The sequence below is a fragment of the Pristiophorus japonicus genome, unplaced genomic scaffold, assembly GCF_044704955.1.
Source record: "Pristiophorus japonicus isolate sPriJap1 unplaced genomic scaffold, sPriJap1.hap1 HAP1_SCAFFOLD_92, whole genome shotgun sequence".
Classification (NCBI taxonomy): Eukaryota; Metazoa; Chordata; class Chondrichthyes; family Pristiophoridae; genus Pristiophorus; species Pristiophorus japonicus.
In genome coordinates this window covers 2,128,254-2,139,324 of record NW_027254846.1, presented here as the reverse complement: position 1 = coordinate 2,139,324, position 11,071 = coordinate 2,128,254, and the positions used below count along the sequence as shown (strand labels likewise).

At 46.1% G+C, this 11,071-nt stretch overlaps 1 non-coding gene across 1 annotated transcript; it reads left to right on the top strand.

The window, feature by feature from the left end:
• Window positions 1-3,431: 3,431 nt before the first annotated feature.
• Window positions 3,432-3,504, top strand: trnav-cac (transfer RNA valine (anticodon CAC)). The gene has a single exon. It is a non-coding gene; the product is annotated as a tRNA-Val (tRNA).
• The last annotated feature ends 7,567 nt before the right edge of the window (window positions 3,505-11,071 follow it).

Here is an 11,071-nt window from a genome sequence, read left to right as displayed (position 1 = left end):
CCTTGGGTTGAGTTGCCTGTGCTGCGTGATCCGTGCCGGATCGATCATCCTCAGCCACGTGGTATGTCACAGCACGTTTGCACATTCACTGGAGGTACCCCATCGTTGTGCAGCCTTTGCACACGTAGTGCTTGAATCGACATTGATGGGCCCGAGGATTACCCCCGCAGCACCAACACGGTGCTATTAGATTCACATTTACCCCCGATGGCGCACTCTGAGTCATCACAGGTCTTGCACCCACAGACGTATCGACCCTGCCATATGCAGTTCGGCCGGCTAGCGACATCATTTTATGCACAGTACTTGCCGGTGAGCTTCGATGTTGAGAAGATATCTGTTTGGTGTTATCGTCCGTGGCCATGCATGCCTGGGCGATCGCGATGGCCCTGCTCAGGTCTCGGTTTTCAGCAGCCAACAGCTTTCAAAGAATGACCTCGTGGCTGATGCCCAGCACGTAAAACTCCCACAGCATTTGCCCCAACGCAGCAAGGTCCCGCGAGGTGTCTCAGGTCGGTGACATAATCCGCCAGATCCTGGTCCCCGGAGCGATGGTGCGTGTAAAAACGATATCTGGCCATGAGGATACTCTCCTTCGGCTTGAGGTAGTCCCAAACCAGTGTGCACAACTCTGAATATTCCTTCTCCGTTGGTTTTGTCGGTGTGAGCAGAATCTTGATGAGGCTGTATATTTTAGGCCCACAGACGGTGAGGAGAACCACCCTTTGCTTGGCCACGTTAGTGTCTCCTTCCAGCTCGTTGGCCACAAAGTACTGGTCGAGCTGCTCGACGAAGGCTTCCCAATCATCACCCTCTACGGATCTCTCCAATATTCCAAAGGCAGCCATGGTTGTGTGAAGGTTCGTATTCTGTTACTCGTCGCCAATTGTTCTGTAGAGAAGAACTCCCCGAGGCTGAGTACTGTGAGCTAAACTTAGTGTGACCTTAGTCTGCTTTATTACAACTCCATAGTGCCTGACCAACTTGGCAGCCGACCTTTTATTCTGGCCCTGCACGTGTGGGCAGGTAACCATTAGGACTCCAACAGTCGCGCACTCTGGTGGCAAGTATTACATAGTTACATAATTCACATAATTGTTATCGTTCAGAAGTTATAATTCCAATGAATGCCTGAATCATCCGAAAGGAGCTTGGTTTGTAGGACAAGGCTACATATCAGGAAGGAGTGTAGTCAGATGACAAGGGAAGTGATTTTCTGATTAAAAGTTAGGAGAATACAAAGAGTAAATGCTGGTAACAGTGAGCAGGTCAGGCAGCATCTGTGGAGAGAGAAACAGAGTTAACGTTTCAGGTTAATGACCTTCCATCAGAAGTTGGGCACTTGTGTTAGGTAATACTTTTAAAAATTTAAATTGTCACGTAGCAGGGGTAAGGAAAAGCTATAAAATGTGGCATTTGGAACAGATAGTTTAGAATCCGATTAATTTTTGATCAATTTGTACACCGAGCTGGGAACTGTAATGGGTTTGAGTTCTTCGGCGAACATTCGCAAGGTTTGGGTGTAAGTACTGTTTTGAAGTGTTTGTTTTATTATTGTCTGTTTAATAACTCTGACATTTAATGTTGCGGACCATATGACTGCACTGCGCGTGTTCCAGCTCTGTTTGGAGCACCGATCCCTTCAATCTGTTGCTTGACAGGGACAGTTGGATTCGCCGTATCTTTGTTTGGTGAAATTTCAAAGATTGAAAGTGGCGCATATCAACCTGGTCACCTACTCACTATCCGCTACACGCTGCTCCCGTGAGATGAAGCCCAGTTGCTGTTTCAAGCTTGAATGCAGGTCCAAGCAGAACTCATTCATCGAAAGGCCAATTCGCTGAGATACCTGATTCTTTGCACCGAACTCCTTCGCAAAGAGTTGCAGTTCGTGTGGGTTGATTCGGGCACATCTTTCCCCACACTCCAACACTTCAAACACAACTCAACGGCTGTAAAGCGCTTTGGGGCGTCATGAGTTCCTGAAAGGTGCTGTCGAAATGCAAGTCCTTCTTTGCAAAAATTCGATGCAAGTTCCAAATTCGTGGGTAAATTGAAGGCTCGTCCAGGATTTGAACCAGGAACCTCTCACCAAATTTCAAGTAATAACCCCAAAGCGAGAATCATACCCCTAGACCAACGAGCCAACTACTGCACAACTGTGGAGCTCAGGTGTAACCATTATTGAAGCATGTTTAGTGTGTTGCTATTCTTGATCGGAGGAGCACATGGGACAGAATCAGTGAATTTGCTTTTTCGACCTGTCTTCTGAAGCACCGCACAGTCCCACTCCGACAGTCAATGAGCTGTTGGGACGTTACTGTATCCAGGCTGCGGGTGGCCAACAGGCGCCTGGCCGGAATGAGCGATAAAATCGTGCATGAGCCAGAAGCCCGGCGTGCTCAGTCGGTAGAACATGAGACTCTTAATTACAAGGTCCTGGGTTTGAGCCCCATGTTGGGCGATTGCATTTCTTTTAATTTTATGTTGCTTTCATGGAAAATCATCATTCATTAACCCACAATCTTCTTTTGCACAATTAAAGAAATGCTAACTGAAGGAACTCCATAATTGAATCATTTCTTCTGTGCTCTGCAAGTGAACTCTGAAACCATAAACCATTTTACACACTGTGCTTTCGGGGTCTGGGTCAAAATGTTCATTGCTGATAACATCAACAGGAGACTGGGGAAACAGTGAGACTGACTTTAGAGCAAGGGTCCGGTAATTGTGAAACACCAAAGAAAATAGCAATTCTGGAAGAAAAACATCGAAACGAAATGTAAGCTGACATCCTGAAAGAAGTGTTAAGGCAGAAGGTTAAATGCTGCATCCCTTTCTGCAAAAAATTCCTTTCACAAATATTTCAATGTCCGAAACGGCACAAAGCAAAAATGTTCCTTTCAAAGTCAATAAACACCTGAATTTCCGCACCCCGCGAATCTCCTGAATCAGATGCCTCTAGTTTTGCCGACTCAATCCATGTCCCTTTGCAATGTTGTGCTCCCACCCACACTATAAAATGTGCCACTAACTTATCGAATCATGGAATGGTTACAGCAAGGAAGGCCATTCGGCCAATCGAGCCCGTGCCGACTCTCAGAGAGTCCCACTCCCCCGCCCTTCCCCCGTAGCCCTGCAATTGTTTTTCCTTCAGACACTTATACAACTCCCGTCTGAAAGATAAGGTTGAGTCTTCCTCCACCGCCCTTTCAAGCCGTGCATTCCAGATCCGAACCACGCGCTGCTAAATGGCCATCTCCTTTTCCTATGTGTAAAGTCTGGGAAACACGAGATCAATTCCTGCCACACTCACAGCCTTCCAAAATATTGCACCGTCATTCTATTCTCGTAAAACAAACTCCTGAAGTATCGGCCAGCTGTGTAGGTTAAAGCTCTGGTTATGTTCCTGAGGTTACCTGAACCGCAGCGTTTCTGTAGTGTAGCAGTTATCACGTTCGCCTCACACGCGAAAGGTCCCCGGTTCGAGCCCGGGCAGAAACATTATTTTGGAGACTATTTTTGCCGTGAAATAAATTGAACAAAAGTCGCCCCAGGTTCCTTGTCGCATGAGCAGTGAACATTTTAAACCAGTCTCCTAAATGCAGAGTGTGTAAAGTCAGAAAAGGGAGAAAACTTCATCAATGATTCAAAATCCTTGAATGATTAAAGTTCAGTTATTGAAGTTTCCACTGACCCTCAGTAACAATTCTACAAAACAACGCTGTCGGTTAATGAATGGGGAATAAAACAAATAATCTTCACCCATCCCCATCCCCCGACACACAGTTTAATTCGTTGCATGTCATTATTTTAAAGATTTTGAATGAAATAGTTACTTTCTGAATCCGGGGTCCCTCTGTGAGCGCCGCACCACTGAACCAGCAGGAAACACATTAAAGAGTTTACCACAATTGCTGACATTTCTTAAGCTTTTGTCTTGTGTTTTTTCAGCTCTTCGTCCGTTTCAGCTCCTGACTGCGGATATTGCTGTGATTAAACCTGAACACAATGCAATGTCTCACAGCCCCTGCCTCGGTTAATACCAGCAGATCTGAGCCGCATTTCAAACCCACAAAAAACTCATTAGTTATTCGCTCTTCCCAGTTCCAGAGCTCAGAGGGTTATTGTCCATCCCTGGGATGCAAGTTACCTCGGACCCGGGCCAAAGCTCCCCGTACACCGAGCACAAGCTGAGGAAAACCCCGGTGGAGAGGATATCCTGGTGTGGGGGGCTACAGGGCCGTCGTACCCTTAAATAATCCCTCACAGCTCATCTGAAAGCAGCCGGAATGTGCCTGCCTCAGCCGTGAGGTTACACTTGTTTATTTATAAAAAGAGAAGCAACTATCCTCATTCAGCAGATATAAGGCAAGATATCATTAAAAGAGGTTTTTGGACATTTTAAGTGATGTGTTTAATGCTTCAGTCCTTTTTGTGTTTAATTCCCACCCCCTATCTGGCTGTGCCTGCATTGAGCTTACCTCTAGGTAAGGTTGTTCTGAACTTACAAAAGTGGGCACTTACTCCAGCCGACGTTAGTTTGTATTAAGTTTTCACGGCCAAAACTTGCAAAACAGGCCTGAGTACCTGGACACGCCCCTTTTTGAAAAAAAAATACCTTACCTGAAGCCAACCTCAACTAACTCAGTAGAACTGGAGCAAACTAATATCCGAGAATTGCAATTTCTAACATTCTCCAAAGTAAACGAGTTGCTCCAAAAAACTAGGAGCAACTCCACCCGAAACTTGGGCCCTCAGTGTGGGACAGAAGTTGTTTAAGGTGTGCCAACACATTCCCGATCAGCACAGAGGGAGCTCACTGGTCAGCTCCCCTCTGTTGGGGCTGTTGTACCAGATGTTTCTGTAAGGCAATAAACGGCAACGCCTCGGCGCGAATTCAACGGTGGGCAATCATGCTGGCGTCCTACGACTATACCATAATGCACAGACCAGGCACAGACAAATGTGCGGACGCGCTCAGCATGCTACCCCTGGCGACCACGGAAGGGTCTGACGAACAGGACTGTGAGATAGTCTATGCAATCAATGCCTTTGAGTCCACAGGTTCACTCCTAACAGCTCAACAAATCACAACCTGGACGGCCAGCAACCCCACGTTATCCTTATAAAAAAGATGTGTCCTAACCGGAGACTGGGCAGAGGCTCGTGATGCCTGCCCCGAGCAATTGAAACCCTTTCACAGGAGAATGCATGAGCTATCACTACAAGCAGACTGCCTGATGTGGGGCAGCCGAGTAGTCATTCCTCTGCGAGGCAGAGAGGCACTTGTCCGGTAGCTCCACCGCGAGCACCCGGGGATCGTTCTCATGAAGGCCAGAGCCAGATCCCATGTCTGGTGGCGTGGTATTGACGCGGACTTGGAGCTCTGCGTCCGAAGGTGCACTATTTGTGCCCAGCTCAGCAATGCCCCCAGGGAGGCTCCACTGAACCCCATGCCCTGGCCTACCAAACCGTGGTCGCGGGTGCACATAGACTATGCGGGCCCATTCATGGGCAAAATGTTCCTCGTAGTAGTAGATGCATTTTCAAAGTGGATCGAATGCACCATTTAAAACTCGAGCAAAACCTCCACCACTTTGGAGAACCACACGTGAAATGTCCCCGGTTTGAACCCGTGTAGAAACATTATTTTGGAGACTATATTTGCTGTGAAATAAATTGAACAAAATTCGCCCCAGGTTCCTTGTCGCATGAGCACTGAACATTTTAAACCAGTCTCCGAAATACAGAGTGTGTAATGTCAGATAGGGGAGAAAACTTCATCAATGATTCAAGCTCCTTAAATGATTAACAAAAGAACATAAGAAATAGGAACAGGAGACGGCCATTCGGCCCCTCGATCCTGCTCTGACATTCAATAAGGTCATGGCTGATCTGTCCATGGATATTGAGTTAAGGGACTCGGGGGCATGTTCTCTCTCCCCTGAGAAGGTTCACGTTCTGGAGTCCAGCCTCTAAAAGGCTCCACTCTGTGCACAGTACTTGCCGGGTTTGAGTCCTGAGGATGAGTCATCTGCCTAGAGACACAGGTCGAGGTCATGAATGCTTGGCTCATGGAGATGGCCTTCTGCAGTGTGACTGTGGTATCTGCTGACAGTAGCTTATGGAGAAGGCCCTCGTTGCCGATTCCGATGAAAAAGATATCCCGCAGTGCTTCAGTGAGGTGGGCACAAAAATCCCACGGTGTCGAATGCCTCCTGAGGTCTGCAGCATATTTCGTGATCTCCTCGCCTTCGGGCCGTCGGTGTGTATAAAACCGCTGTCTGGCTGTGAGGATGCTCTCTTTGGGCTTGAGTTGTTCTTGGATCAGTATTACAAGCTCCTCGTACGCCTTGGTCGTTGTCTTCATTGGTGCCAGCAAGTCCCTGACGAGGCCACAGACCGTGGGCCCACAACTGGTTCGCGGGATAGCTCTGTACTTATCAGCCAGTGTGGCCGGGTCGTTTGCTGTGAAGAAATGGACAAGCCTCTCCACAAAGGCTTCCCATACATCACCATCAGCAAAATGCTGCAACGTACCAAGATTTGCCATTTTCGTGAGAAGATCTGGAATCTCGTCGCCAATTGTTATACCTTCAGATGCTCTGATGATGACTCTACGAGACAATGTGTCCTTTATTGATAACCAGAGTGAGGAGCACAACTGGTGGCCTGCCTTTTGCACTAGGCCAGGCACACCTGCACAGGTAAGCTAAAAGTCTCCCACTGCAGTGCCCTCTGGTGCACACCTTGTAATAGTACAAGCAGTAACCATGTAGAACACATGACAGTTGTCACTGTGGAACAATTTCTCTCACTCAAGTTTAGACACACTACCGTGGGCACCACGAGGTCTAGGTAGCTAGCCATTGACATTCAGGTTCATATATAAATATATATAAATATAATGATATGTATCGTATCTGTTCTCTGGAGGTCAAGGGGTTAAGACCTGGCGCACTAACGTGGTTTCCATCCTCGTTCAATTCATCGCATAAAAATAATTGAGGTCTGTGAGACGATTAATAATTGCTGTAATCACCATGAATACCTGTACTTTCTGTGATAGACTGAGCTTACAGACTATCTGGCTTCGCCTGCCCTTTGCCGGGCACGTGTTCGGGGTTTAATTTTGTAAAGTGGTTGAGTTAGCTGATCGCGGGGAGACGGTAGGATCCTCTGCGGCCCCACTGGGAGGATGTGGAAGTGAACACGGAGGCTGGGTGATCCGTGACATTTCTGTAAAAGGCAGCGGAGGAGAAGGATTGAGAACTTTCAGTGTGGGACAGAAGTTGTTGAAGGTGAGCCAACACATTCCCGATCAGCACAGACGGAGCTCACTGGTCAGCTCCCCTGTGTTGGGGCGGCTCTACCAGAGGTTTCTGTAGTGCAGTGGTTATCACGTTTGCTTTACACGCAAAAGATCCCTGGTTCGATCATGGGTGGAAATATTATGTTTAAACTTGCTGTGGATGAACAATCGGAGGCGAGTTTCGTCTCCCTGCAAATGCTGCCTGACCTGCTGAGATTTCCAGCATTTGCTGTTTTTATTTGCTATTTATTCTCCTGGCAAAAGGGCTCCCTTATTCCTTAATTGCTTTTTATTTCACTTTAATAAATAGATAACTATGAGTGACAGAAAACGGATCCACCGAGGACCTTTCGCGTGTGAGGCCAACGTGATATCCGCTGCAATGCAGCCCATCAAAGGGCGAGAAACCACTGAATATAAAGGATGAGCTCACAAATATCAGGGGCAGTGCAGTCTGGTCAATGTCAAACCCTCCTTTCTTATTCAGCAGTGGCATGAACGGGAGTCAGACGTCACAAAGTTTAATTAAAGACACAAATGCAAGGAACACATCCAAATCTTTTCAGTGTAAAATTCTTTCACTTTATTTGAAATCCTGCTGCGTTGAATCTGAAAATACGCATAGTGGGATTTTATCTTCACTACTGATTGTATTTTGTGTGCACGGTAGGAATAACCGGTGCTGTTAAATTTGATAAAAGTTGCCCCAGATTCGTGGTGTCATCGGCAATGAAGAGTTTGAACCAGAAAGCTAAAATACAGTGTGTAAAATGGGATATGGTTTTCGAGTTAAGATGCAAAGCACAGCACAAATGATTGAAGTATGGAGTGTCCCTGTGTTAGCATTTGTTTGAATGTGTAAAAGAAGGTGAGGTGTTAATTAATGATGCTTTCCTGTGAAAGCAAGAGAAAAGTTTTCGAACAAACCATCCGGTGACAGTCAGGTGAGCGCTGCTTGTGATACGTGGTGGGAATGGGCGAGGATTTTAAAGCCCCTTGTATTGCAGAAACGTCATATAGACGAACATCCCTTAACTACTGTGTAGACCTTGTGGTGCAACGGTAGTGTGCCTGACTTTGGGTTAAAGGGTTGCGTGTTCAAATCATGTCGGGGTCACTGCTCTTTTAGAAATTGCTGTTTCAAAATAACCAGACACTTGCTGCAATGTCTGTCTCACTGGTTTGTGGTGGTAAGGTTGGTGACAGCATCAAACAAGAAAGAAGGGATGTGTGCAGTGGTGGTACAGCCCTTTTCATGTATGACTTTAATCTACACAGTGATTGGGCTGACCACATGTCAGTGATGTGGTGGAGGAGGATTTCATGGAGTGTGTTATGGATGGTTTTCTCAACCAAGAAGGGAGCTGGCCATCCTTGACTGGGTGATGTGTAATGAGAAGGGACTAATTAGCAATCTTGTTGTGCGAGACCCCTTGGGGAAGAGTAACATAATATGGTAGAATTCTTCATTAAGATGGAGAGTGTCACAGTTAATTCAGAAACTTGGGTCCTGAACTTAAGGAAAGGTAATTTTGACGGTATGAGGTTTGAATTGGCTAGAATAGACTGGCCAAGGATACTTAAAGGGTTGACGGTGGATAGGCAATGGCAAATATTTAAAGATCACACGGGTGACTTCAGCAATTGCACATCCCTGTCTGGAGTAAAAATAGAACGGCGAACGTTGCTCAACCGTGGCTAACAAGGGAAATTAAGGATAGTGTTAAAACCAAGGAAGAGACAGATAAATTGGCCAGAAAAAGTAACAAACCTGAGGACTGGGAGAAATTTGAATTCAATGGAGGAGGACTAAGGGTTTCATTAGGAGGGGGAAAATGGATTATGAGAAGAAGCTTGCTTGGAACATACAAACTGACTGCAAAAACTTCTGTAAATATGAAGAGTAAAAGATTAGTGAAGACAACTGTAGGTCCCTTGCAGTCGCATTCAGGTGAATTTATAATGGGGAACAAAGCAATCGAAGATCAATTGAACAAATACTTCAGTTCTGTCTTCACGCATGAAGACACGAATAACCTTCCAAAAGTACGAGGGGACCGAGTGTCTAGTGAGAAGTAGGAACTGAAGGATATCCTTATGAGGTGGGACATTGATGGGATTGAAGCATGATACATCCCTGGGGGCCTGATAGTCTACATCCAAGAGTACTTAAGGTAGTCGGCCTAGAAATGGTGGATGCATTGGTGCCCATTTTCCAACATTCGATTGACTCGGGATCAGTTCCTATGGACTGGAGGTTAGCTTCTGTAAAACCACTTTTTAAGAAGGGAGGGAGAGAGAAAGCGAGTAATTATAGACCGGTTAGCCTGACATCAGTCATGGGGAAATGTTGGAATCAATTATTAAGGATGAAACAGCAGCGCATTTGGAAAGCAGTGACAGGATCGGTCCAAGTCAGCATGGATTTATGAAAGGGATGGATTTATGCTTGACAAATCTTCTGGAATTTTTGAGGATGTAACTAGTAGAGTGGACAAGGGAGAACCAGTGGATGTGGTGTATTTGGACTTTTTCAAAAGGCTTTTGACAAGGGTCCACACAAGAGATTGGCGTGCAAAATCAAAGCACATGGTATTGGGCGTAATATGCTGACGTGGATCGAGAACTGGTTGGCAGACAGGAAGCAGAGAGTCGGGAATAAAGGGTCCTTTTTAAAATGTCAGGCAGAGTCTAGTGGAGTTCCGCAGGGCTCAGTGCTGGGACCCCAGCTGTTTACAATGTACATCAATGATTTGGATGAAGGAATTGAGTGTAATATCTGCATGTTTGCAGATGACACTAAACTGGGTGACGGTGTGAGCTGTGAGGGGTACGCTAAGAGACTGCAGGGTCACTTAGACTTGTTAGGTGAGTGGGCAAATTCATGGCAGATGCAGTATAATGTGGATAAATGTGAGGTTATCCACTTTGAGGGCAAAAACGTGAAGACAGAATATTTTATGCATGGTGGCAGATTAGGAAAAGGGGAGGTGCAACGATACCTGGGTGTCATAGTTCATCAGTCACTGAAAGTTGGCATACAGGTACAGCAGGCAGGAAAAAGTTAAATGGTATTTTGGCCTTCATAGCTAGGGGATTTGATTATAGGAGCAGGGAGGTCTTACTAGCGTTGTACAGGGACTTGGTGAGGCATCACCTGGAATATTGTTTTCAATTTTGATCTCCTAATCTGAGGAAGGACGTTCTTGCTATTGAGGGAGTGCTGCGAAGGTTCACCAGACTGATTCCCGGGATGACTGGACTGACATATGAGGAGAGACTGGATCAACTGGGACTTTATACATTGGAGTTTGGAAGGATGAGAGGGGATCTCATCGAAACATACAAGATTCTGATGGCACAGGACTGGTTAGATGCGGGCAGATTTTTCCCGATGTTGGGGAAGTTGGAGCAGGCTCGAAGGGCTAGATGGCCCACTACTGTTCCTAATTCTTATGTTCTTATCGCAATTCTGGAAGAATAACATTGAAACGAAATGTGACCTGACACCCAGAAAGAAGTGTTAAGGCAGAAGGTGAAATGCTGCATCCCTTTCTGCAAAAAATTCCTTTCCCAAACATTTCTCTGACAGAAACGGCACAAAACAAAAATGTTCCTTTCAAATTCATTAAACTCCCGAATTTCCATGCCCCGCGAATCTCCTGAATCAGATGCCTCTACTTTTGCCGACTCAATCCATGTCCCTTTGCAATGTGGTGCTCCCACCCACACTATGAAATGTGCCACTAACTTATC